Genomic DNA, 26,138 nt, shown 5'->3' on the forward strand with positions numbered 1-26,138 from the left:
AACTCCTTCAACTCCTTCTCCTCCTCACGCCTCACATGGTCCTACACCCGTCCCCGGTATCTTGTTCCTTCTGTTGTACGGTACAGGAACCAGCCAGGGGCGCACATACCACCTGCAGCGGCTCTATGACCACCTACAGGAGACCTGGTACCATCTATGAGGATCTGGTACCATCTGTAAGGCCCTGTACCATCTAAAGGCCCTGGTACCATCTTGAGGACCTGGTACCATCTGTAAGGACCTGGTACCATCTGTAAGGCCCTGGTACCATCTGGAGGACCTGGTACCATCTGTAAGGACCTGGTACCATCTGTAAGGCCTTGGTACCATCTGTGAGGACCTGGTACCATCTAGAAGGACCTGGTACCATCTGTAAGGACCTGGTACCATCTGTAAGGACCTGGTACCATCTAAGGCCTGTACCATCGAGGACCTGGTACCATCTGTAGGACCTGGTACCATCTGTAAGGCCTGGTACCACCTGTGAGACCTGGTACCATCTGTGAGACCTGGTACCACCTGTGAGGCCCTGTACCATCTAGAGGACCTGGTACCATCTAAGGCCCTGGTACCATCTAGAGGACCTGTACCATCTGTAAGGACCTGGTACCATCTAGAGGACCTGGTACCATCTGTGAGGACCTGGTACCACCTGTGAGACCTGGTACCATCTGTAAGGCCCTGGTACCATCTGTAAGGACCTGGTACCATCTGTAAGGCCCTGGTACCATCTTTAGGACCTGGTACCATCTGTAGGACCTGGTACCACTGACCAAGTTAGAGACCTTGTAGACAACTTCGAGATCGTCTAGAAGCTATCACCTGTAATAGAAACCTCTCGGAACAAGATGAAACCGATTAGAAACCATCAACACCATTTACGACATCTTCCAGGTCACCTTGGAACCACCGCGAAGCCTCCTGTGGACTACACCGACAAAGGGGTGGGTGGGGTGGGGAGGAGGGGCCCCTACGAAGATAGATCACCCACCAGCCAATGCCCCTTTTTGAAGCCAACTACCACCACCCCCTCCCTCCAAACCTCCTACCTGGTGAACCTGTTTTCACCAGATCACACAGCCCCTGATATGGTGATTGCATATACCTGGAGGAGCTGTCTGATTGGCTAACACAGCATCAGGTCAATTGTATATCCCCCCATTATCTAGGTCATTGGCTCTGGTGTAGACGAGGTTATGATTTCACCTGATCTTGTTTGGGTTGAGTTTGGTTCCTGACATTACTGGATTGATTGACTCTCTCTCTCTCTCTCTCTCTCTGAATCACATCATTCTTAACTTGTCTGAAACCAAAGACTCTACACTCATCTCCACCACGACCACCTCCCCACTTTTTCCCTCCAACCCTCTCCTCCATCTCTCTCCTCACAGACCTCCTCACTACACATGTGTATCCATCCATCCCTATATCTACACCCCATGAGTGTTTTATGACGATCACACATACACACACCACACACACACTTCCTACACACTTAGATAACACTATGTAGTATGAACCGCTAATCTGTGTGTTGGTCATAGTGCCACAGTGCCGTTGTCACAGCTGTCATGTCAGAGTGCCTGCCATGACACCCCTAGGAGTCTGGAGGTGTTAAGAAAATAAACAAACTTCATCTGTGTTTCAACGAACCTTAGAGAGAGAGAGAGAGAGAGTCTAACACAGTCTCTCTCTCTAGACGGTAAAGAGGGCCCAAACGTCCCCATAATAGCGGAGTCAACAAGGACGCGTTTCATGAGCGAGTTTAAAGTCAGATCTGTCTCCTGTCGCAACTCTTAATGTTTATTTGAACGCGGCCACACCTCACTGGGCGGGGCTTATACTCTTAATCTCCCAGCCCCTCCCGTTTCCTTCCTTCTTTTCCCTTACCTCACACCTTCCTTCCTTCTTTCCTTCTGTTCATCCTTCCCTCCCTCCTTCTGACCCTCATTCCTTCCTTCCTGCCTTCCATCATTCCTTCCTCTCTCCCTCCCACGACACCAGAGTTTGAGAGCTTTTAACGTCAAATTATTCCCAAATAACCTAACCTACCAACCCTACCCAAACCCACTCTACCCAACCCTACCCAACCCCACCCTACCCAACCCTACCCTACCCTACCCTACCCTACCTAGTTACCCTACTCACTTTCCACCCTACTCCTACCCTACCAAACCCTACCCTACCCTACCCTAACCCCTAACCTAACCTAACCAAATCTCCTCAAAATGGCTAAACAAATAAAAACACAAAATAACCCAGGGTGTCTAATCTTCAGGTCATCTAAAGTAACGGAAATTCCTATTAACATAAATAATTCAGGGCATAAAATTTCACTTAAGATTCTCTGAGACTTTCTGGTATGAGTCCAATGTAAACAACTCACCTGTTCCTCCTGCACCATTTACCTGTCGAAGGTTAATGAGTCGAATGTGGTGTCTTTTAAATCACCTGTCGGAGTGTACAGGTGTGTGTGTGTGTGGCCTAACCTAACCTAAACCTAACCTAACCTAACCTAACCTAACCTAACCTAACCTAACCTAAACCTAACCTAAGGGTATAATTAGGTAGATAGCGAATAGGTGGGGTTTTTTTTAAGTACTGAGTATTACATGTTCCCCTTCCCCCCTTCCCCTTCCCCTTCCCCCTCACGTATTAAAGCAGACACTCGACCCCCTTGAGATTACCCCTTAAGACGCTGGTGACAACATTCTGTAAAATAACTTAGTGTAAAAAAATTAAAAATTAAATAAAAATCGTAGGATATATTTATTTATTTATTTATTTTTTTTAAGAGAGAAGATTCTGAAAGGTTAGGTTAGGTTTCTTTTTGAGGGGTTAGTAGATAGTTATTGGGTAGGGGTAGGGTAGGGTAGGGTAGGGGTAGGGTAGGGCAGGGTAGGGTAGGGTGAGGTAGGGGTAGGTGACAAGGGGATTTTAGGTAGGGTAGAGTGGGTAGGAGGAGAGAGAGAGAGAAAGAGAGAGAGAGAGAGAGAGAGAGAGAGAGAGAGAGAGAGAGAGAGAGAGAGGTGAGGGCGTGCAGTAATAGTGATTAATGTGGCGCTCATCAATGGCAGCTGCACTGGGCAACACAACGCTATGCTCGACCTCTCTCACAACCCACAGGTCACTCCTACCCAGCCAAGATTACCCCCCCTCCTAACCTAACCATCCCCAACCTAACCTAACCTAACCTCCCTACCCTAACCTAACCTAACACTGGTTCTCATGGACGTATCGAGACATCTTGTATAAATGACACAAGATGATGGTGATAGGTCTGTAAATATAAACACCAGAACAAAAAAAACAAATGAGCATCACACCAGCTTCCAGAATCCCACACGAGGAGTTGTTGATCCTAATCTTGGTGTTGAACTGTGTATCTCTTCTTCTTCTCCTCCTCCTCTTCCCCTCATTCTCCTTTTCCTCCTCCTTCTTTTCCTTCTCCTCTTCCTCCTCTCTCTTCTTCTTCTTCCCTCCCTCCCTCCCCTCCAGTCAGTAAATTTGACAGTCAGAAATAAACAACCAGACAGTTAGTTAGTTAAACATCCAGTTACTCAAACACTCACTCATCACCACCCACCAACCCACCCACTAACCACCCTCACCCATTAGCCCACCAACCCATCACCCACCCACCCACTAACCCACCACCCACCACTTCCCTTACTAACATACTAAACAGGGCCGGCGGTACTGTAGAGTGAGTGAGGTGAGGAGTGAGGGGTGAGAGGTGAGTGACAGACTAATGAGGCATGGTGAGAGGTGTGAGAGGTGAGAGTGTGTGAAGGTGAAGAGGAGTGAGAGAGGTGAGAGAGGTGAGGAGTGAGGGGTAAGTGAGGAGGATGAGTGAGGTGGACTCATAATTCAAAGCCAACTCATTATTAGTAGCTTACTCACGTGTCCCCCCACCTCCTACTGTCTGTCTCTGTCTGTCTGTCTGTCTGTCTGTTTTTGATGCATAGACGATGAAATACGATCAGGAGAATCGAACTCGTGTACTTGTTATAGAATAAATGATTAATACTGAGTTTTATTTACAAGATGAAACTAGTGGTTGAGACTAAGGGAGGAAGGAAGGAAGGAAGGAAGGAAGGAAGGAAGGAAGGAAGGAAGGAAGGAAGGAAGGAAGGAAAGAGAAGCTGGTTAGGGAAGGAAAGAAGGAGGGAGGGAACAGAGAGAGAGAGAGAAGGATGGAGGGAAGAGGGGGAAGGGAGAGAAGGAGGGAGGGAACAGAGGATGGAGGGAGGGAGGGGGAGGGAAGGAGGGAAGGAGAGAAGGAGGAGGACATGTCGCTAGTTTTTACAGCAGCTGGTAATCACCACCATCTGTGCTCCTGCATCCCCACCACCTTTCTGCGTCTGGCCAAGAGGGCGGAGGTGACGTGAGGGTGGAGGGAAGATAATTAATGACGGTGAAGAGGTAATGTGAGGGTGGACTGAGATGGGTGTAGGGTGGAGTAGGTAGGTGTACTGTAGGGTGGAATAAATGGGTGGAATGAGTGGGTGGAGGAGGGTGGAGGAGGGGGTGGAGGAGGGTTAAAATTGTGAATATTTTTTGCAGTAAAATTAACCAAATAAATGACTTACCAACACACACACACACACACACACACACACACACACACACACTGAGACTCTACCGTAACTAGATTTTACTTTGTCTTACCTGTAATTTAAGGGAGATAAAGAAATGACTTAGGAGTTTTTGAAGGGGATGGGCGGGCAGGAATGGGCGGGCAGGGGAGGTAGTGCAGGTCCTCCCTGCAACTAGTGTTCACTCTAGAGCTGTCACAAGTTTTTTAGTGTGTGTGTGTGTGTGTGTGTTATTTATGTATGGGTTTTCTTGCTTGTCTGCTGGTAATAGAGGAGGAGGAGGAGGAGGAGGAGGAGGACACACACACACACACACACACACACACACACACACACACACAACAACAACCAGCAAAACAAACAAACACACACACATGCCCCACTACATCACCACTAAACACACACACACAGACACACACAATCAGCTGACATGTCTAAACAAAACAAATCCCTTTTAAAAAGTCGACACATTATTGTTGTATATTTATGAATGGTTATCGAAGCTGTAATACTACTCTCTGTTGACATCTTGGCGCCGATCAGCTGTTCTCACGTAAACAAAGAACCTGTACTCCCCTGTGTTATGTTTTATGAATGGTTGTCGTATCTATAGTGATCGTCTTTTGTTTATCGTGGCACCCAATCAGCAGTCCCCACGTCAACACACATCCTGCACTTCCCCTATACTATAAGTGTTATGTTTTATGAATGGTTGTCGTATCTATAGTGATCGTCTTTTGTTTATCGTGGCACCCAATCAGCAGTCCCCACGTCAACACACATCCTGCACTTCCCCTATACTATAAGTGTTATGTTTATGAATGGTTGTCGTATCTATAGTGATCGTCTTTTGTTTATCGTGGCACCCAATCAGCAGTCCCCACGTCAACAAACACTCAAGACTCCGGTTTTAAGAATGAGGTGTTGTGTTTTTTATTATGGATGGTTCTCACAGCCACTTATCTTCCACTTATTCTTTCAACTCGTCTGGTTAAGGGTTTTTATTGGCTATTGTTAAAGATAAACCCTTTTCTCTTAACGCTATATACTCGCCTTGTTCACGGTGATCCAAAACTCCTGTGCACCTGTGTTAACTAATCATACGTGGTTATTCATTGTTTTACAGTCAAACAGGTGCACATGGACTTTTCGATCACTACATTTAATCGAAAATTAAGGAATGTTTTTTAAATCATGGAGGGAATAATATCTAATCCTTTTAATTAATTAACACGAAATTAAATAAAGATTGGGTAATCCTAATCCTAAAACACGCTTCTAGATAATCACCTAATCCTCTCTAATCCCTCCAAATCCTCTACATACATACATACATACATACATACATGCATACATACACCGGAAGCATGAATAATTAGGTGTACCCTGCAAGAAACTGTGTGAGGAGGGGGGTTAGGAGGAGGGTGACTGTCAGGAGGGGGAGACTGTCAGGATCGGGAGACTGTCAGGAGGGGGAGACTGTCAGGGATGGGGTGACTGTCAGAGGGGGGTGTCAGGAGGTGACTGTCAGAGGGGGAGACTGTCAGGAGGGGTAGACTGTCAGGGAGGGGGTCAGGGAGGGGGGTTGTCAGGAGGGAGTGTCTGTCAGGATGGGAGGGTGACATTAATGGGTGGGATTGTCGTCTCTATGGCAGTGTGTTGGTTAGCATGTTCTTGTCTTTGGTATGGTGAGGGGAGAAAGGGAGGGAAGGGAAGAGAGGAGAGAAGAGGGAAGAAGGGAAGGAGGAGAATGAGGGATGAAGAGAGAGAAAGAGAGAAGGAAGGAGAATGGAAGGGTAAGAGGAGTGATGAGAGTTGACGTAGAGGGGAGACGAAGAGGAGGAGGGGGAGAAGAAGAGGAGGAGGGGAGAAGAAGAGAGGAGGATAGAAGAGGAAGAGGAGCAGGAGGAAGAGGAGAGGGAGAAGAGGAGGAGAGAAGTAGAGAGGAGGGAGGAGAATGATAGAGGGAAGAAGTGGAGGGAGGGGGAAGAAAATAGAAGGAAAAGAGGAGGAGGAGAAAGAATAGGAGAAGAAAAGAAGAGGAGGAGGAGGAAGTGACAAAGACCTCAATTACATTAATGGCCAGTGTTTAACTCTGTGTTGCCACATAGTGTAATAAGACACAACACTAAGGTGGTAACAAGGAGGATCACGCCACATCATGCAACACACTACCACCACACCATGTAACACACTACCACCACACCATGTAACACACCACACACACACCTAACTACCCACCATAACTCTCTCTCTCTCTCCCCTCCTGAGAGAAGTGTTTCCCGCCATCTAATTCACCTAAACAACAACAACAACAAAACAACAACAAAACAATAACAACAACAACAATCACCCCTCTAATAACAATCACACACACACACTTACACACAGACACACTTACACACATAGACACTTACACACGACACACTTACAGCTCCTCTCAAACACTTAAACTCAATATCATTTTGTTTACGTCTGCTAATGTGAGTGTATATACTGAACAGGACCTCGCTAAGTGCGTCTTATACACCTGCACACACCTGACAAGGACTCCCAAACAACAGGTGTGTGACGGGAGAGTTTGGAGGTGTTATGTGAGAAGGGGTGAGGTTAGGTTAGGTTAGGGACACGTCTAATTTGCAGCAGGTGGTAGATCTCTCTCTCTCTCTCTCTCTCTCTCTCTCTCTCTCTCTCACATAGCCTTGCAATTATCTCCGCCCTTCAAGCTCATGTACACACACACACACACACACACACACACACATACAGAATGAGTGGAAAGAAATAATAAAAAAAGAAAGAGAGAAAAGAATGAAAAGAAGAGGACCGAAAACTTAACCCCCCCTCCCTCCCCCTCCCTCCCCCCTCCCCCACATTCTAGAAAGAAGTGAGAAAGTACTTACCTCATTAAGTGACTAAAAAAAAAGGAAAAGTACTTAAGAGCCATAAGAAGTGACAGTACCAACCTGTAGAGGGCGTCAGAGAGAACCAGGTGGGTGGTGGTGGTGGTGGTGGTGGTCAGGTAGCGTACTGTACACCTGTGGGAGAGAAAGATAATTAATGGGTTACCGATACACCACCTATGACTACCTGTAATTCCACCCATCCATGACCCTCCTCCACCCACCCACCCACCTACCTACATCCTATTTCCTCCACCTACCCTTCCACCCATCACTGCCGCCCACCACTACCGCCACCCACTCTTGAGGGAGGGAGGAGGGTGGAGTTTTTCTTCAGGTGGGTGTACTAAGGGTGAGTCAGTAGGTGGAGGCGAATGAGTCTCCCTACCCCCCCTCTCTCTCTCTTCTCCCTTCCTCCTCCTCTCTCTCTCCCTTCCCCCATACACCCTCTTCAATCACCCTTAATGGACAGGTAGCTCACAGGAAATCACCTCAAGCAATAACAATCCATTTTACATGCTAAACTAAATTCACATAGATAAGATAGTGATGGTAGTTGTGGTAGTGGTGGTAGTTGTAGTGATGATGGTAGGTAGTGTTTGTGGTAGAGGTTGGTGATGGTAGGTGGTGGTTGTGGTAGAGTGGTAGGTGGTGATGGTGGGGTAGGGGTGATAATAGAGATGATAATGATGGTAGTGGTAATGGTTGTAGTTGTGGTAGTTAATAATGGTGGTGGTAGGTGTGGTAGTTGGTAGTACGTGGTTATGATAGTGGTAGTAGGTGGTAGGTAGTATTAATGCCAAGTAACTGTGGTAGATACAGGTATTGACAGGTAAACAGGTAGACAGGTAAATATACATAAACAATAACAAACACTTCTACAACCACAACAACAACAACACTCCTCATCACAACCATTACAACTACCATAACAATAACAGGTACCAAAAACAACCACAACCCAACACAACCACACAACCTAGAAACACAACCAACCACAACCTAAACACAACCAAACACACACAAATCCTAGACACAACTAACCACAATCCTAAAACACAACCAACCACAACCTAAACACAACCAACCACAACCCCAGACACAACCAACCAATAACCTAAAACACAACCAACCACAACCTAAACACAACCAACCACAACCTAAACACAACCAACCACAACCTAAACACAACCAACCACAACCTAAACACAACCAAATCACAACCTAAACACAACCAACCACAACCTAAACACAACCAACCAACCCAAACACAACTAACCACAACCTAAACACAAACCAACTACAACCTAAACACAACCAACCACAACCTAAACACAACCAACCACAACCACCACAACCAAACACAACCAACACAACCCAAACACACAACCAACCAACCTAAACACAACCGACCACAACCTCAAACACAACCAACTACAACCCAAACACAACCAACCACAAATCCCAAACACAAATCAACCACAACCCAAACACAACCAACCACGCAACCCAGACACACAACCAACCACACAACCCAAACACAACCGACCACAACCCAAACACAAACCAACCACAAAATCCCAAACACAACCAACCACAACCTAAACACAACCAACCACAACCTAAGACAACCAACCACACAACCTAAACACAACCAACCACAACCTAAACACAACCAACCACAACCTAGACACAAACAAACCAAACCCAAACACAACCAACCACAACCTAAACACAACCAACCACAACTCAGAAGCATAATGTAACCAACCACAACCTAAACACAACCAACCACAACTCTAAACACAACCAACCACAACCTAAACACAACCAACCACAACCTAAAACACAACTGACCACAACCAAACACAACCAACCACAACCTAAACACAACCAACCACAACCTAAACACAACCAACCACAACCTAAACACAACCAACCACAACCTAAACACAACCAACCACAACCTAGACACAAATCAACCACAACCTAAACACAACCAACCACAACCCAACACACAAACAACCACAACCTAAACACAACCAACCAAGCAACCTAGACACAACCAACCACAAATCAAACACAACCAAACCACAACCTAAAACACAACCAACCACAACTAAACACAACCGACCACAACCTAAACACAACCAACCACAACCTAAACACAACCAACCACAACCTAAACACAACCAAACACAACCAACCACAACCTAAACACAACCAACACAACCTAAACACAACCAACCACAACCTAAACACAACCAACCACAACCTAAACCCAACCAACAACCTAAACACAACCAACCACAACCTAAACACAACCAACCACAACCAACACAACCAACCACAAACACCAACCCAAACAACCAGCCAACAAACCAACCACACAAACACAACCAACCACAACCTAAACACAACCAACCACAACCTAGACACAACCAACCACAACCTAACACAACCAACCACACTAAACACACCAACCACAACCTAAACACAACCAAACACACACACCCACAACAAAACACAACCAACCACAACCTAACAACCAACCACAACCAAACCACACCAAACACAACCACCACACCAAACACACCACCACCTAAACACAACCAACCACAACCTAAACACAACCAACCACAACCTAAACACAACCAACCACAACCTAAACACAACCAACACAACCTAAACACAACCAACCACAACCTAACACAACCAACACACACAACCAACCACAACCTAAAACACAACCACAACCTAAACACCAACCACAACTAAACACAACCAACCACAACCTAAACACAACCAACCACAACACAACACAACCACACAACCAACCACAACCTAAACACAACCCCAACCTAAACACAACCAACCACAACCTAAACACAACCAACCACAACCTAAACACAACCAACCACAACCTAAACACTGCAGGCCTGGGGCGCAGTGTGCGGCCTCAAAACGCAGTGTGCAGACGCAGTGACACAGGCCTGGGCGCGACCGGCTGCAGGCCTGGGCACGTGGGGCCATGGCCTGGGCAGTGTGCAGGCCTGGGCGCGATGGATTGCAGGCCTGGGCGCAGGCCAGGCCCAGCCTGGGGCGCAGTGGTGCAGCTGGGCCTGACCCGGTGCAGGCCTGGGCTGACCGTGCGGCCTGGGCGCGGTGGATTGGTGCCTGGGGTGTGCAGGCCTGGGCAGTGTGCAGGCCTGGGCTGGATGCCCTGGGGCCTGGGCGTGTGCCTGGGCCTGGGCTGGGGCCTGGGCCTGACCAGTACGGCCTGGGCTGACCGTTGCAGGCCTCAGGCGTGTGCAGGCACTGGGCCGCGATGACACGGTATGAGGCGCGGTATTGCAGGCCTGGGAAAACGATGGCCGGCCTGAAGCGCGATGACCTGGCCTGGAGCTGACCAGTGCAGCCTGGGCGCGATGATTGCAGGCTGGGCGCAGTCGGCCTGTTGGGTACGATGACCGCATTTGGACGCGATGAGGCCGCAGTACAGACGATGACAGGCCTGGGCACGATGATACGGCCCTGGGCGCAGTGTGCAGGCCCCTGGGCTGGGGCCTGGGTGCCGTTTGGGCCTGGGCTGGCCTGGGGCCTGGGAACCACAACCTAAACACAACCAACCACAACCCTAAGCCACAACCAACCACAACCTAAACACAACCAACCACAACCCCAAACACAACCAACCACAACCTAAACACAACCAACCACAACCTAAACACAACAACTAAACGTGTTCTATACCTGATCTTTTCCCCCTATGGTCTTAAAACCCTCCCTGATCTCAATGACCTTCCTCTCTGCTTGGTATTAGAGGTCAAAGGTCACCCCCAACACGTGTTTAAGGACCAAATAAGAATAATTAGACCACAATGATACGAGGATTAAAAAAATAAACTGTAATCTGTAGTTGGCAACATTCGAGGTGAGTGAGTGTTGCCACCTCGAGGTCTTGGAAATATTTACTTGATGTGAAGATGAAAGAAGGGTTAAGAATGAAGTGAAGAGATGAATGAAGGAATCAAAACAAACGACGACTGAATAATGAAAGAAATAGAAACGAAATGAATAACAATAGAATAACATCATATCAATAACAAACCAAATGTATAACAAATGAATCAATAACAAATGAGTACAATAACAGGATGAATAAACAAGTGAGTACAATTGACTGATTCACCTATTGAGAAAAGTAACTCACGCTTGATGGGGGGTCGGTGAGAGTTGGGGGTGAGGAGAGAGAGGTTAGGTAATACTCGGAGTGGCACTTGAACTGGCCCTTAAGTGCTCTATATTCTAAGTACATCGTAAGTAACACTCAATAGTAAATACTTATACTTAAACGGTACACACTTATTATTACTATTATTATTATTATTATTATTATTATTATTATTATTATTATTATTATTATTATTATTAGATAAACTTTAAGTCATTCTATGCCTTTTATGCTACAATATTGAACCATACATAATAAGTTGTATAATCTATATTTTCATACAGATATTAGCGTATAATTCCTGAGTATAGTTCCCCCTCGTATAACCTGCCATATATATCATCGTACACGAACTACCTGGCGGAAATAGCGCATACCACTTCGGCGCCTCGTGTATGCTGACATCCGGACATACACCACACACTTATCTTTAGCATATTCTTAACATACTACACCCTATAGTGCCTTATACGGTGTGTCTCTCAGAGTGGCGGCCATCTCCAGATAACTGTGGCGGATGACGAGCAAATAGAGGAGATTGGAGCAGATTTGGTATTTTTTAGTTTCTGTTTTTCTCTGTCTCTCTCTCTCTCTCTCTCTCTCTCTCTCTCTCTCTCTCTCTCTCTCTCTCTACTTCTCTCTCTCAGTCTCTCTCTCAGTCTCTCTCTCTCTCTGTGGTATATGTGAAATTAGATCCTACACAGGCAAACACTCTTAAAGTGGCGTTATACTCAAGGAACTGTGTGTAATGTTGGTTGTGATGTCTCTTCCCCTAACCCTAACAACACTGTGTAAATAAACTGTGAGTCTTTGTCTACACACACGTTAATAGGAAAATGACTTTATTCACTTACTGGCTAAAACACACACACACACACACACACACACACACACACACACACACACACACACACACACACACACACACACACACACGTCGATAATGTAGTGAGGATGTTTTGATAATTTTCTGAACTCTCAAAAAATAAGTCGTCATGGGGATTTTCTGGGGGAATTTTGGTTGGGTTAGTTTGGGGGAGGGAGGAATGGAGAGGGGAGTTGAGAGGGGTTGGGAGAGGGAAGAGGAGGGGTGAGGGGGTGAGGAAGGAGAGGTGGTAATGATGGAATGGGGAAGGAGGTGGGGAGAGAAGAGAGAGGAAGGGGTGATGGAGGGAGGAGGAAAGAGGAGAGGGGATTACCACGTCAAGTCATCAAGTAACAATACAGACCCCCCAGTAGCCTACACCCGCCACAGGCTCGTTACGCCCACTTACAACCGTCACACTATTACGCCCGTCACGTCACGCCACCGCCGTCACAAACTCCTAATAACGTGACGCCTTAAACACGTAACACCATCAGTAACAGCGCCGAGTTGTTACGTCACATCCTGGGGCGTTACGTAACACTATGACGTCATAAATGTTACTAAGTGCTGCTGACACCTGTTGGAGTAAATTAATCCACAGGTGACGATGACAGATGTTCTGACAGGTGTTTCTCTTAATGACAGATGTTCTGACAGGTGTTTCTCTTAATGACAGATGTTCTGACAGGTGTTTCTCTTAATGACAGATGTTCTGACAGGTGCAGATGTTGATGACAGGTGTAAAAACAGGTATTTCTCTCAATGACAGGTGTTCTAACAGGTGCAGATGTTGATGACAGGTGATGTAACAGGTGTTGCTGGTGATAACAGATGTTGCTGTGATAAGGTTGTCAGGGGGCACCATATGACAACCTTGGTTTATGACACTGGGAAGGCAGGCAGTCAGTCAGCCAGTCACCTATCCAGTCAGGTAGGTAGGTAGGTAGGTAGGAAGGGGGGCAGGAAGCCAAGCACAACACACACACACACACACACACTATTAAGCCTTAACTCATTTCCTCTTCCGTGTATGGAGACGGTGGTGTGTGTGTGTGTGTGTGTGTGTGTGTGATCTACCTACAATCCTCAACCACTATTTATATACCCACCACCACCACCAACCACCACAACTACCACTACTACCTACACTCTCTTTCAACCACCACTACCTATCCCCATCAATCACTACCCACCCATGCCACCCACCTCCCCACCCCACCCCCCCACCCCACCCCCACCCCCCACCCACCGCCCCCAACCCTATATACCTAATGGGCAAAACACCTCATGTCACCCACGCCCCATCCAGTCGGCCTTGTTGGTATGATGAATGGGTCACCCCTACCCATGCTTTGCCCATACCCCCGCGCTGGTGGCGTCTGGGCCTGCTGAGATGGATGAGGTGTGGGTGTGTGATGGGTGAGGTGGGTGATGAGTAGTGGGTGATGGATGAGGTGGGTGATGGTAGTGGTGATGGGTGAGGTGGGTGATGGGTGAGGTGGGTGATGGGTGAGGTGGGATGGGTGAGGTGGGTGATGGTGAGGTGGGTGATGGATGAGGTGGGTGATGGGTGAGGTGGGGGGATATGGTGAGGTGGGTGATGGGTGATGGTGATGGGTGAGGTGAGGGTGATGGGTGAGGGTGAGGGGGGGTGGGTGATGGATGAGGTGGGTGTGGATGGGTGAGGTGGTGATGGGTGAGGGGTGAAGATGGGGTGATGGGTGAGGTGGGTGATGGGTGAGGTGGGTGATGGGTGAGGTGGGTGATGGGGAGGTGGGTGATGGGTGAGGTGGGTGATGGGTGAGGTGGGTGATGGGTGAGGTGGGTGATGGGTGAATATGTCTGTCTCAAACCCCCATTTTCAATCCGTATTTAATGAGGTTGTATGATGTATTTCCTGGTGATGTTATGTATACTTACTTACACACACACACACACACACACACACACACACACACACACACACACACATACACATACACACATACACACCCCACACCTATCTCTCTCTCTTTATAACCCCCAATAAAGATAGTGGTGGTGGTGCTTGGGGGAAGGGGGGTAGTAGTGGTGGTAGAAGGAGGCTTAGGGGGGTGGTGGTGGTGGTGAGATAGTTGTAGTGGTAAAAGAAAGAAGGAGGGAGGGGAGGGAGGAGGAAGGAAGGAGGAAGGAAGGAAGGAAGGAAGGAAGGAGCGAGGAAGTCTACTCTCCCACGGAACAAGTTGTAAACAATACCTGGTGTCGTGAAGAGATGCGTTACCTACAACAGGTTAGATGCAGGTAGATCTAACCACCACTACCACCACCACTACCACAACCACCACCACTACCACAACCACTCCCACAACGACCACCACCACCACCACCACCACAACCACTACCAATAATTATCACCATAACCACCACCACTACCATAACAACCACAATCACCACTACCACCACTACCACCACTACCACCGCTACCACAATCACCATCACCACTACCACACACCACTACCACCACTACCTTGTCAAAAATAAAATGTTTTTTTGTGGTTTAGTGTAACAGGAAGTGAGAGGGGGTGAGAGGGACAGACAGGAAGTGAGAGGGAGTGAGAGGGACAGACAGGAAGTGAGAGGGAGTGAGAGGGACAGACAGAAGTGAGAGGGAGTGAGAGGGACAGACAGGAAGGAGAGGGAGGAGAGGGACAGACAGGGAGAGAGGGAGGAGAGGGACAGACAGGAAGTGAGAGGGAGGAGAGGGACAGACAGGAAGTGAGAGGGAGGAGAGGGACAGACAGGAAGTGAGAGGGGGTGAGAGGGACAGACAGGAAGTGAGAGGGAGGAGAGGGACAGACAGGAAGTGAGAGGGAGTGAGAGGGACAGACAGGGTGAGAGGGAGGAGAGGGACAGACAGGGAAGGAGAGGGAGTGAGAGGGACAGACAGGAAGTGAGAGGGAGGAGAGGGACAGAAGGGAAGTGAGAGGGAGGAGAGGGACAGACAGAAGTGAGAGAGGGAGGAGAGGGACAGACAGGAAGTGAGAGGAGGAGAGGGACAGACAGAAGGTGAGAGGGAGGAGAGGGACAGACAGGAAGTGAGAGGGGAGTAGAGGGACAGACAGGAAGTGAGAGGGAGGAGAGGGACAGACAGGAAGTGAGAGGGGAGTGAGAGGGACAGACAGGAAGTGAGAGGGACAGACAGAAGTGAGAGGGAGTGAGAGGGACAGACAGGAAGTGAGAGGGACAGACAGAAGTGAGAGGGACAGACAGGAAGTGAGAGGGACAGACAGGAAGGAGAGGGAGGAGAGGGACAGACAGGAAGGAGGGAGGAGAGGGACAGACAGGAAGTGAGAGGGAGTGAGAGGGGAAAATGTTGCAGACCTAGAAATAATGATCCCAGCCACCTTCCTGATATACCAAGAGGCCATTACTGTAGTGGTGGTAGTGGTGGTAGTAGCGGTGGTAGTAGCGGTGGTGGTGGTAGTGGTAGTAGTGGTGGTGGTGTTAGTAGTAGTGGTAGTTGGTGGTTATGGTAGAGAGAGAGAGAGAGAGAGAGAGAGAGAGAGAGAGAGAGAGAGAGAGAGAGACCCACGTCGCCATATCAAAATGATGATAATAATAATTTAGACCAGCGTGAGTCAAGGGGAGCTAATTTTGCCCATGCAGCCTCGACCACGTCAACACACACACACACACACACACACACACACACACACACACACACACACACACACACACGACAAAAACATTAACTAATTAGCGAGTTTGAGGTCAATAAGGAAAAGGTAATGTAAGGACGTCACCTCTAGTTCTTTAATATACGTGAGTGACATAAACGGGTGCCACTGGAGGGAGGGAGGGAGATGGCACTGAGGGAGGAGGATGGCACTGGAGGGAGGAAGGAGGTGGCACTTGAGGGAGGGAGGATGCTACTACAGAGAGGGGGGGGGTACCATTGGAGAGAGGGAGGGAGGGAGGAAGGGTACCATTGGAGAGACAGACGCGGCTGCCACCATTTAAAATACTTCTGAGGTGATGTTGATGTTTTACACGCCAAGGCCGAGTTGTGAGGAGCTATTGAAGGGAGGGAGGGAGGGAGGGTGCTATTGAAGGGAGAGAGGGCGAGTGTCATTGAAGGGATAGAGGGAGGTGCCACTAGAGAGAGGTACAGTGCCACTAGAGAGGGAGGTGCCACTAGAGAGAGAGGGAGGTGCCACTAGAGAGAGGTACAGTGCCAGAGAGAGGTACAGTGCCACTAGAGAGGTACAGTGCCACTAGAGAGAGGTACAGTGCCACTAGAGAGAGGTACAGTGCCACTAGAGAGAGGTACAGTGCCACTAGAGAGGTACAGTGCCACTAGAGAGAGGTACAGTGCCACTAGAGAGAGGTACAGTGCCACTAGAGAGAGAGGTACAGTGCCACTAGAGAGAGGTACAGTGCCACTAGAGAGAGGTACAGTGCCACTAGAGAGAGGTACAGTGCCACGAGAGGTCCAGTGCCACTAGAGAGAGGTACAGTGCCACTAGAGAGGTACAGTGCCACTAGAGAGGTCCAGTGCCACTAGAGAGAGGTACAGTGCCACTAGAGAGGTACATTGCCACTAGATGGAGGTACAGCCACTAGAGAGGCACAGCCACTAGAGAAGGGGGAGGGTGCCACTAGAGACGAGGAATCCATTAAACCAGCCCAAGTCACCCTTCTAGCGGCTATCAACATTCAGAGAGAGAGTCAAGGAGCCACTGATAAAAACTCTGGAATGAAACACTGAACAAAAACTGACCACCTTCGCTTACTACTAGACGCTGCTGGGGTTATCGACCACGGGCGGCCCTCGAAGGTGACCAATGGAGACCAGGACCTCATCAGTGACCATTTGCATGAAGGAACTCTCAGCACAGTCGTAGCTCATCAAAATTCCTGAGATTAGTTACTCACTCGACAGAAATAGCAAATGAATCGTCTGCATACAAGGAGGTAGACCTGTTGATTGTACCAGCTTCCTCGCCTCCTACAGGAAGGTTCTCTCAGCTCAATCGTTGTCAATTATTAATTTATTACAACTTTTCGTAAACCAAAAAACACAAAATCAGTTCCTTGTTCTATTATACAGCACACCTCCACGTCTTATTTTTTCCTACTTGCTACCGACACCATCAACCTTGGCAGATGGTGGCAGCTTCAACCATCCCTGCCAAAGTAAAGATGGCCCCACAGAACCATACAGCTGGTTGATCGGCAGCTGGAACACCACCAACTGTAAGGCTCAAGACGATAGCTAATACTCAATACATCCTGCAAGAGTTACAGACAAAGTTAGGTATCATTTTCCTTCTGAGTCTTTACGAATTATGTAAATTAATTCACCTACCATACCCTCTCCTTCACCTGCCATACCCTCTCCTTCACCTACCATACCCTCTCCTTCACCTACCATACCCTCTCCTTCACCTACCATACCCTCTCCTTCACCTGCCATACCCTCCCTTCACCTACCATACCCCTCTCCTTCACCTACCATACCCCTCTCCTTCACCTGCCAATACCCTCTCCTTCACCTGCCATACCCTCCTTCACCTGCCATACCCTCCTTCACCTACCATACCCCTCCTCCTTCAACTACCATACCCTCTCCTTCACCTACCATACCCCTCCTTCACCTACCATACCCTCCTTCACCTGCCATACCTCCATCACCTACCATACCCTCTCCTTCACCTGCCACACCCTCCTTCACCTGCCACACCCTCCTTCACCTACCACCCTCCTCACCTGCCATACCCTCTCCTTCACCTGCCACACCCTCCTTCACCTGCCACACCCTCCTTCACCTACCATACCCCTCCATCACCTACCATACCCTCCTTCACCTGCCATACCCCTCCTTCACCTGCCACACCCTCCTTCACCTGCCACACCCTCCTCACCCACCATACCCCTCTCCATCACCTACCATACCTCCTTCCACCTGCCACACCCTCCTCCTTCACCTGCCACACCCTCTTCACCTACCATACCTCCATCACCCTACCATACCCTCTCCATCACCTACCATACCCTCTCCTTCACCTGCCACACCCTCCTTCACCTGCCACACCCTCCTTCACCTACCATACCCTCTCCATCATCTAACAATACCCTCTCCATCACCTACCATACCCTCTCCTTCACCTACCATACCCTCTCCTTCACCTACCAACACCCTCTCCTTCACCTACCACACCCTCTCCTTCACCTACCATACCCTCTCCTTCACCTGCCATACCCTCTCCTTCACCTGCCACACCCTCCTTCAGGCAAGTCTTGAGGAATGACAAAGGACTCACAACGATTCCAATACCTCGCCACAAAAACCTTCGCCAGTAATGACTCTCAACATCGCCAGTAATGACCCTCAGCTTCGCCAGGCATTCACAGTACGTCCATTCACCTATGAGATGCTAACGGATGCTGATGATGCTTGTTGTCGTTGTTGTCGTTGTTGTTGTTGTTGTTGCACTAGACGGACTATTATATATCTAAGTCTCTCTCCTCTCTCTCTCTCTCTCTCTCTCTCTCTCTCTCTCTCTCTCTCTCTCTCTGTGTGTCATAGGTGAGTGCCTCAGGTGAGTGTGGTCTCGGGAATAACTTGGGATGACTCTCCAGTTGACTTTGGCGAGGGAATCGAACCAATTCAAGGATGATTTTGAGTAATGAGTGAGGGTGGGTGTACAGGGAGCCAAGGTGAAGAGGGGAGAGGTGGTGGGGTGGGTGGGTGAGAAGAGGGTGAGGGCGGAGGTGGGTGGGTAACTGGGTATATGAATCACATCACAGGAGTCCATATCTACCCATCTAAACACCCACCCACTCTTCTCCCACCCACCCCACCCACCCACCCCACCCCACCCAGGACCAGAGAGAGTTTATTAATTAGGGTGGCTGGGCGGTCCACCTGTCATACATACATCACCAGTGGTAGTCAACCCTCCTGTCTCTGCCCACCTCCTCCTGCCCACCAGCCCTCCACTCCACCCTCCCTCTCTCTCTGCCCACCCCCCTCCCTCTCTGCCCACCCCCATTACTCACCCTCTTTAACCCACCCAATTCTCAGTCTCACCTGCGTATACCTGCCGATGATATAGACTAAGAGAGAGAGAGAGAGAGAGAGAGAGAGAGAGAGAGAGAGAGAGAGAGAGAGAGAGAGCCACAACAATAACAAGAAGAAGAAGAAGAAGAAGAAGAAAGATAAGAGAGAGAGAGAAGAGGAAGAATTTTCCTTCGTCATCCACAAACATCATCCATCATTTACAAGTCATATGTGTGTGTGTGTGTGTGTGTGTGTGTGTGTGTGTGTGTGTGTGTGTGAAAGGTCCATGAAGCAGCCAAAGTCAACCTCCCTCTCTCTCCACACACACACACACACACACACACACACACGTAATAAGGTAAATATCTCCCTCAAACTTACGACACAAATATTTTATTCTCTTAAAGTTCTTACGACAACTTTTCAATATATTTGGTCTACCTGGGATAAATAAGGTGTCTTACCTGTAATTACTGAGAAATGCAGGTAAAGACAGACAGACAGAGAGACAGACAGACAGACAGACAGACAGATAGATAAAAAGGGTACTAGCAAATGGGTAGTGCTTATAGATTACCTCTCTCTCTCTCTCTCTCTCTTCCTCCTGTTCCCCGTTTAGGGTGCCACGACTACAGGTAACCCAGCTGTTGACGTAATTAGTCCACACACCTGAGTTTACTCGTGTATTGATGGTGATATTGGCCTCTGAGGATACTGGAGGGGTGGGGTGGGGTGGGTGTGGGGTGAGGTGGGGGGGGTGGGGTGTGGGGTGGGTGGGGTGGTTGAAGGGGTGGGTGGTGAGGAGGGAGGTAAGATGATGGTGATGGGAGGTGATGTTGGGGTGGTGGTGGTGTTGAAGATAGTAGTAGTAGTAGTAGTAGTAGTAGTAGTAGTAGTAGTAGTAGTAGTATAGTGGAGAGAAAGAAAGAAACAACAATGACAACAACAATACATTTGGACTTGTTAGAAAAGACTTGGATACGCCAGAACCAATCACAACTCACCAATAACCAGTTAGACGAGCTACAACCAATCAGAACCCTCCAATATACAGCACCATTAAGTACTAGGAACCATTATCACCCCGAACCAAGAACCACGAGAAGACGAAACGGAAATCGAATCTATTTCTGAATTAACTCTCTTGAGGGGAAGAAACTCACTCACCGATGTTTGGACGTGTGGATGACTTACAGACACCCACAGGTGGTGAATACGTAAGCAAGGATTATCCAATGAGAATCCAGATCAAAACTAAGATAAACATATGATTGGTGGAATTCGTGTCAGGGTGCGAAAAGGTCAACTGTTCGAAGAAAACTCGGCCCCCTCCTTCCTGTCTCCACAAGCGACCCCATTTGACAAACTTAGCCACTCAGAATCGAGATTAAAAGCCTCGATAAACATATGATTGGTGGAATTCGTGTCAGGCTGTGACAGAATCAACTCTTCTTAATGGACTCGACGTCCCTCCTTTCCCGTCTCTTTCCTCAACCCACCTCTTGATGCAGTTAACCAATCAGAATCTAGGTTAATGACGCAATAACCATATAACTGGTGGAATTCGTGTCAGGGTACGAATGGGTCGACTGTCCGAAATCAACACGACCTCTCTCCGTCAACCCTCCCTCTCTCTCCCTCTCTCCCTGGTGGTGGTGGTGTGTGTGTGTGTGTGTGTGTGTGTGTGTGTGTGTGTGTCCACCCTTCAGACAGCTGCCCACACACACACACACGAGGGGGAAAGCTCTTCAAGCATATTTGGGTGAATTCACATAAGGTGGAAGTTATAGTAGGAGTAAGACGATGAGGGATTGAGGGGGGAGGGGAAGGGTTTTGGGGAGTGGAGAGGAGGAGTGTGTTACGAAGGTGTGTATGTGGAGTGGGGAGAGAGGAGTATATGAGTTGTATGGGGAGTAGAGGAGTAGGGAGTGATAGGAGAGGTGAGGAGTGGGGAGAGAGGGGGAAAACTCTCTCTTCTTATTAATACACTCTGAGTCACCAACACGGGTCACGGAAATTCCTTCTCTCTTGCTTCTCCTCTTGCTTCTCCTCTTCCTTCTCCTCTTCTTCCCTCTTCCTTCTTCTCTTGCTTCCTCTCTTCCTCCTACTCTTCATCTCCTCCTCCTCTTGTTTCTCCTCTACCCTCTCTTCCTCCTCCTCTTTTCGTTTTGTCTTCCTCCTCCTCTTCCTCTTCCTCCTCTTCCTACTCCATTCCTCTCTCTCCTCATTCTCATCCCTCCTCCCTCTCCCCCCATCCCCTCCACTCCTCCCCTCAATTATCAATTACCTGTTGATCAGATAATATAATTGATCAATTTGTTCTCCTATATGGCTGTGCCCTTCTAGGTGTGAAGGAGGAGGAGGAGGGAAGGAAGGAGGGAAGGAGGAAGAACAAGAAGAACAAGAAGAACAAGAACAAAAACAAGAAAAGCAAGAACAAGGACAACAGTAGTAAGCTCAACCAATGACAGCATCCGAGATTTTTATGAATGGGCGGAGTCATAGTAATTCTAACCAATGACATCATCCGATTTTTTATGAATGGGCGGAGTCATAGTAATTCTAACCAATAGCATCTCTCGTTATTTTTATGAATGAATTATAGTACTGAGGTTATGAATGAATGATTCATCTCACTACATGAATGGTGATTGTACTCGATATGAATGAATTTACTGTAAGAAAACGGAAGTGACGTCACAATGTTACATGCACACAACAGCCAGCCACATACATGGAGACGTGTTGTTCCCACGGTTTGTTTACATTAGGGGGAACACGTGGTCACTCCAAGTAAATATTTACCCGAGTGGACGGGACTGAGATCTGTGTGTGTGTGTGTGTGTGTAAATGCACATACACACGCCTACACGTTACCTCATACACAGTACTCTCTCTCTCTCTCTCTTCTCTCTCTTTCTCTCATCCACTAGCTCCATGATAAGTGAGGGTAGGAGAGAGAAAGAGGGTGAAACAAGAGTGAGGGAGAGGAAAGAAGAAGAGGTTAATAGGAAAGGGGGAGGGGGGATAGGCGGATGGGGTGACGTAACTTGAGGGGGGGGAGAGAGGGGAGGGAGGGGAGAGAGGGGAGGGGAGGAGGAGAGAGGGGAGGGGAGGAGGAGAGGGGGGAGGGGGGAGATACGCGGATGGGGGTGACGTAACAGGGAGGAGAGAGAGGGGAGGAGGGAGGGGGGAGGGGAGGAGGAGAGAGGCAAGCAGATAGGGATAAGGAGGTCCAAAGGAAGGCGGGGGGTTAGGTTAGGTAGATAGGTAGGGAGATATGTAGGTAAAGGATAGGGAGTATTAGGGGAAGGTAGTTAAGGGGAGGTAGTTAAGTAGGGGGGAGGAAGAATAGGTAGGGATAAGTAGGTAGGGGGAAGATAGTGGGGTAGGGGAGGTAGGTAAGAAAAGATAGGGGATAGGGAAGGCAGATAGGGGTAGATAGGAGGTAGGGGGTATGAGGGTAGGGGGAGCCACTTCTAAACATGAGTACAGGGACATCAAAAAGGTGTGGCTTGAGTGGCTGACTGGCTGACTGGCTGACTGGCTGACTGACTGGATGGCTGGCTGTGTATTTGACTGGCTGACGGGCTGTGTAACTAGCTGTGTAACTGGCTGGCTGAGGAAGCACCACCCCCCCCTAAACATCAACTTATTACGACACGTCTCCGTCATCGCCTTCCTCAGGAGCTGCAGGTGTCGTGTTACTCCACCGTCATTACCGGCTCCTGCACCACCCCCAACACCATCACCAACACCACCAACACCATCCCCAACACCTTCACCAACACCGTCTCACCAACACCCTCACCAACACCACCCATACCATCACCAACACCCTCACCAACACGACCCCCTACCCACCTGTTACCTTGGCGAGTATTAATGAATCAAACACCTGTCGTTCATTAGTCTGAGAGAGAGAGAGAGAGAGAGAGAGAGAGAGAGAGAGAGAGAGATAAAACAGCTCTATACAATATTACCCCCAGGTGAGACACAAAGAGTTGACAGGTAAAAAACAAGACAGGAACAGAAACAGACAGAAGAGGTGAGAGACAAACAAACACACAAGAGAGATAACAAACAAAAACAGAGATAGAAAGCAATGATAAACAGACATTAAAGCGGGTGTGTGATATCTTAGGGACACAATTAGCGCCATTAGTTAGAAATGGTAATAATGCTCTGCCAGCCGCCATTGTTTACATGGTGGGCGGGGCGTTGCCATGGAGACAATAGCTAGGGTGCCAAGTGATGATTTTTACGAGCTGTTGAAACGAGTGTGAAGGGGGTGATTGCTCTCTCTCTCTCTCTCTCTCTCTCTCTCTCTCTCTCTCTCTCTACCACTGAGGGTTGCATCTGGGCTTCGATGACGTCATGAGTGCGCAGCGTCATGAATACGTGACGTCATGAATGCGTGACGTCTTTACAGCGTGACGTCAGTGCCCCCCCCCCACAAAAAAAAAATAAAATAAAATAAAAATTATGTAGATTTTATTTCTTGGTTGTAATGAAGACCAAGTAAACTTACGTCATTTATTTACTGAGAATAAACACACATGTAAATGAGATGGAGGAGGAGAAGAGGAGGAGGGGGAGAAGGAGGATGTAGATGGGGGGAGGAGGGAGGAGAAGAGAAAGGAGGGCAATTGTCAACGGGGGCGAAGGGTCCAGGTGAGAGAGAGAGAGAGAGGCCTTACATACCTCTCTCTCTCTCTAGTGACGATGATATAAGGCCTCTTCAGGGGTGACGATGAATCATAAGGGTCTCTCTCTCTCAGGGGTGACGATGAATCATAAGGGCTTCTCTTCAGGGGTGACGATGAACCATAGGCTCTTTCTCAGGGGTGACGATGAACCATAAGGGTTCTTCTCAGGGTGACGATGAACCATAAGGGCTCTCTCTCAGGGGTGACGATGAATCATAGGGCTTCTCTCTCAGGGGTGACGATGAATCATAAGGGCTCTCTCTTCTCTCCAGGGGTGACGATGAACCATAAGGGCTTCTTCTCTCTCAGGGGTGACGATGAACCATAAGGGCTCTCTTCTCAGGGGTGACGATGAACCATAAGGACTCTCTCTCTCTCTGGGGTGACGATGAACCATAAGGCCTCTCTCTCAGGGTGACGATGAATATAAGGGCTCTCTCTCTCAGGGGTGACGATGAATAGGACTCTCTCAGGGTGCGATGAACCATAAGGGCTCTCTCCAGGGTGACAATATAAGACTCTCTCTCTCAGGGTGACGATGAACCATAAGGACTCTCTCTCAGGGGTGACGATGAACCATAAGGGCCTCTCTCTCTCTCAGGGGTGACGATGAACCATAAGGGTCTCTCAGGGGTGACGATGAATCATAAGGGCTCTCTCCCTCTCTCTCAGGGTGACGATGAACCATAAGGCTCTCTCCAGGGGTGACGATGAACCTGGGCTCTCTCTCTCTCAGGGGTGACGATGAGTCTGGGCTCTCTCTCTCTCTCTCAGGGTGACGATGAACCATAAGGGCTCTCTCTCTCTCTCAGGTGACGATGAACCATAAGGGCTCTCTCAGGGGTGACGATGAACCATAAGGGCTCTCTCTCTCTCAGGGTGACGATCAAAGCCTCTCCCGATGAACCTAAGGGCTCTCTCAGGGGTGACGATGAACCATAAGGGCTCTCTCTCTCAGGGGTGACGATGAACAAGTCTCTCTCAGGGGAGCGATGAACCATGGGCTTCTCTCTCTCAGGGTGACGATGAACCATAAGGGCTCTCTCTCAGGAGTGATGGACCATAAGGGCTCTCTCTAGAGGTGACGATGAACCATAAGGGCTCTCTCTCTCAGGGGTGACGATGATCAGGGCTCTCTCTCTCTCTCAGGGTGACGATGAAACCAGGCTCTCAGGGGTGACGATGAACCATTAGGGCTCTCTCTCTCAGGGGTGACGATGAACCAGAACTCTCTCTCTCTCAGGGGTGACGATGAACCATAAGGCTCTCTCTCTCTCTCAGGGTGACGATGGACCATAAGGGCTCTCTCAGGGTGACGATGAACCATAAGGGCTTCTCTCTCAGGTGACGATGAACCATAAGTATCTCTCAGGGGTGACGATGAACCAAGACTCTCTCTCTCAGGAGTGACGATGAACCATAAGGTCTCTCTCTGTCTCGGGGTGACGATGGACCTAAGGGCTCTCTCTCAGGGTGACGATGGACCAAAAGGCTCTCTCAGGGGTGACGATGAACCATAAGCCTCTCTCAGGGTGACGATGAACCAGAGCTCTCTCTCAAGGGGTGACGATGAACCATAAGGGCTCTCTCTCAGGGGTGACGATGGACTAAAGGGCTCTCTCTCAGGGGTGACGATGGACCATAAGGGCTCTCTCTCAAGGGGTGACGATGAACCATAAGGGCTCTCTCAAGGGTGACGATGAACCATAAGGACTCTCTCTCAAGGGGTGACGATGAACTAGGAGAATACAGGTTAATTACTCAGGTGAGAGAGATAGGAGATA

The 26,138-nt window shown here is 48.6% G+C and overlaps 1 protein-coding gene across 2 annotated transcripts in view; it reads right to left on the bottom strand.

Annotated features, from left to right (window-relative positions):
• Nucleotides 1-26,138, bottom strand: part of LOC121860993 (glutathione S-transferase 1-1-like) — a 143,528-nt gene that overhangs the window by 71,959 nt on the left and 45,431 nt on the right. For both annotated transcript variants that reach the window (XM_042358425.1, XM_042358424.1), the window contains exon 2: nt 7,565-7,636. The gene's annotated coding sequence lies outside the window, so the exon portion shown is untranslated. The remainder of the gene's footprint in view (nt 1-7,564; nt 7,637-26,138) is intronic.

Source organism: Homarus americanus, unplaced genomic scaffold (genome assembly GCF_018991925.1).
Source record: "Homarus americanus isolate GMGI-L3 unplaced genomic scaffold, GMGI_Hamer_2.0 scaffold52806, whole genome shotgun sequence".
Taxonomy (NCBI): domain Eukaryota; kingdom Metazoa; phylum Arthropoda; class Malacostraca; order Decapoda; family Nephropidae; genus Homarus; species Homarus americanus.